Source organism: Aplysia californica, unplaced genomic scaffold (assembly GCF_000002075.1).
Source record: "Aplysia californica isolate F4 #8 unplaced genomic scaffold, AplCal3.0 scaffold00002, whole genome shotgun sequence".
Lineage (NCBI taxonomy): Eukaryota > Metazoa > Mollusca > Gastropoda > Aplysiida > Aplysiidae > Aplysia > Aplysia californica.
The window spans coordinates 1,353,584-1,357,219 of NW_004797272.1; positions in this window are offsets into that span (position 1 = coordinate 1,353,584).

The following is a 3,636-nucleotide window of genomic DNA, read 5'->3' on the forward strand; positions in this document are numbered from 1 at the left end:
GTAAATAATATTCTACGGCAATGGATGCTTACTGAAATATGAAATATGTATCGCTTCTCTTTCATGGGTGTGTGTTTGTGTGTGTGTGTGGGGGGTGGGGGGGGGGGGTTTCCACCTGACAGCTAAATCGTTCTTACTGGGCCGAAAAATTCAAAACTATGCATGTCTGTTACTATTGATGCAAAAATCATATTACAACAACAACAAAAAAAGCTTCTAGCTAGAATGATTTTTAATGGCTGCTTTTTTAAATATCACGTCATTTAAAAAATGATTTATTTGAGTTTCAAAAATGAGTAGACAAGAAGGTTGTTAACATTGTATACAGTTTTAGCATGTCAAAGTTGGAAATTTAAAAGAAAGGCTAGAATTTTGCTGACAATGACTCGAATTTCGTTCATAAAATTGAAAACAATAATTTTTTAAATTATTTCTATTTGATGAAACCACTCCCTTTGGCTATTTTATATTATTCCAAATACCATTAAAAATCCATTAGTAAAGATCAGTGAAGTATGAAAAATGTTGTTAAAGATTATGAGATTTCTTTTTGCTTGATTATATCTTTAAGAATGTTCTTTTTTATGTGTGTGTGGGGGGGGGGGGGGGGGGATACATCGATGATAACAATAGATTTAAGAAAAGTGTTGAATTTCTTATTGGTAATACATTGCCTAAAACATTTAAATCGGTCCATAAATAAATGCGAGTAATTGCAGAAGAAGTGTGAAGCAGTCAGAAAAATCCTATTTTGCCTAGACCAGTCGAGCAGGATCGATTTCCCCTTAAGAGCAAAATAATGCTTCTGTCTGGCCATGAAGCATTTAAAAACACTTACAGTTAAGAGTAGATTTTGAAAGGAGAAAAATGTAGCGGGTGAGAAGAGTAACAAAAGTAACAGATGTCTATGTTGAGGTCAAAAATGCGTGGCGCAACTTATTGTCAAATATTTCTTCAACTATCCAACAAGGCTTTCCAGCTTTTGCACAAGGACTTTTTTTTTATCAACGTATTACTTTTAAGGCTAGTCCATTTTTTGTTTTCGAATCGCAACTTTATGCTTATTGAAAGCAGGTTTTGAGAATCGTAACTGCAAATAAAGTGTTCACTAGAAAATTAATTTCCTGTAACAAGTTTTACAACTAAAAAATGTCATTGACGAACTGTGACGCAGGCAGTAAGTGTATACAAAATGTTAATGAGAAGCGGGAAGCACTGTGAATAACACCATTTCCAGTGTGACGGAGGTTTGTAGCATCTTCTACAAATTGAAGAATTGTCTTTTTTATTGAACCCCAATTGTTGTGGAAAAATATGATTAAGTTAAGACGGAATGATACAATCTGCAGTGCTAAGTATGGATACCGTTGATTCACCCGTTAAAGAGACATTTGAGAATAGGTTGCACCACCAAGTTTTTACCGCACTATAGAAGATGGAATCAGAATAGTAATCGGCTGGGGGAAAGAGTTGAGTCTTCAGCGCTGCTTTCATTCCTGTAGAAGGATTTTGTAGGTTAGGGATGTTGAGTAAACTGAAAAAGGAGAGGGGGTGAATTTTAGAAACTAAACTAATTTTTTTTTTTTTTAATTTTTTTTTTTTTTGGGGGGGGGGGGGTGGGGTGGAGATAAACAAGGAGGCGATAAGTAGATAAAGAATGGGAGGGTCACCATCACCACCGCCACGAAACCACTACCATCACCAGTATTCAAACAAAATGGACACAGGTCATCTCTCACCTGGCCCATTGATGGGGTCCCTCACAACAATGTCAAGGTCAGCTCCAGGAGGGACGTACGCTTGAACTGGAACTTCAGCCCCCGGTATCACACCTGGCGGTGCCACTCCTTCCCGAGTTTCCTCATTTGACTGCTCCCCATTACCTCCTGCAGCCTCCGCTTCTTTTTTAAAATCACTAACGTTGACCTGTAGCTCCACCCCTTCCCGTTGCTCCACCCCTTCCTTTTGCTCCTCTCCATTAACAGACACATTCTCCTCTTGTGCCTCTTGTCCTTCTGCAACTGCATCAGCAGAAGTATAGGTTTTGTCATTGTCGATATTTTCCTCCTCACCCTCAACCTCCACGTCTCCATGAGGTTGTAGCTGCTCCTCCTCGCCTACACCATCCTTTACGCCTTCCTTATAGTTTAGTTCTTGAATCCCTTCAGTAACTGTACGTTCGTCCTCAAGAAAATCTTTGCCCTTCTCATCTCCGTTTTCAGTTTCGTTTCTGTTTCGTACGTCATAATTGTTGTCGTTCTGCATTACAACAGCGTCACCTTCATTTGGTTGAAGATCATCTATACCCTGATCTTCTTCATCTCCGTCTTTCTCCCCCACAGATTCTTCTACAAGATCTCCTTGTTCTTCTGGAACAGTCTCCACCTGTTTCTCTTCTACAACAACTATTTCGTCCTCTTGTGAGCGATCTTTCTCCACTTGCTCTCCAGGTAAGTAATTCAATACACTCACCTCTGATTCTATAATGTATCCAGGTATTTGAAATATATCACCATCCTCTTCACCAACGTTGCTAGCGTTGTAATTGTCTTTCACCAACAATCGAGATTCAGATCTCGTTTCCTTTTCACTGCGAAAGAGCAGATTGTTTAAGCTATCAGCGTTAATAAAGGCCAGAACAACGTTCACCACTACCGCCACGAACAACAGTTTGAGCACGAGCCTGCGACTTCTTCTGAACATCCGAGCCATGACAAGCTACACAGATCGCCTTCTTTGGGGCTCTGAATATGAAGAGAAATTGGTTGTGTGATTGTAAATACTATACGCCCACATAGAGAAAAAATAGATCTTTCTGGAGTCTAGCTATTATACCAATAATAATGTTTATTATCATAAAAAGAAAATCCATTAAGTGGGCTAACAAAATAGGAAAACAATTAGTATACCTTCTCTTATTAATTTATTGAATGGAAGATCATGACTGGTGCTTTCACCAGCTTCTTAGACACAGAACATGATATTCATAGTATTATCCCCAACACAACAGGCTTGTGACACAAAATAGCTGATGCTTGTATAGTCAGCTTAAAAGCTTTAATTGTACTTGGCTATGTGAACTTGTGCTCGTAATTTGGCTTGTTTAGTAAATTATTATAAAAGCAAAACTGAATGAACAAGCGGGAATCACACGGAAACCGCCCAATTAGGCTTTGAAGGGTACAAAATTGCAATGTTTTACCACAGCAAACAAAGATGTCAGTGGATGGTTGGTGGGTGCTCTGGTGTGGTTTGCTCCTTCTTTACTATCCAACATCTATCATCCTTATCTCCCCTCCTACTTTTTGGGTTTGTTACTCTCTTGCAGCACCTCTAATCTTCGGCACTGATATGAACTATTTTGTTGCAAGTGCCATAAAACTTTTACTAATACTAAACAGAAAATATCTTTTCTCTACAACATGTAGGCCTACCAGTTCTTCTGCGTCCGGCTATGACCGCGGCCAGTGTGAGAGTAGTTCAATTCTCTTGACACTGAAAAGAGATTTCCTGTAATCTTCTTTTACGTCTCTTAGCGTTTCTTCTTCTTCTTTTTCTTCTTCTTCTTCTTCTTCTTCTTCTTCTTCTTCTTCTTCTTCTTCTTCTTCTTCTTCTTCTTCTTCTTCTTCTTCTTCT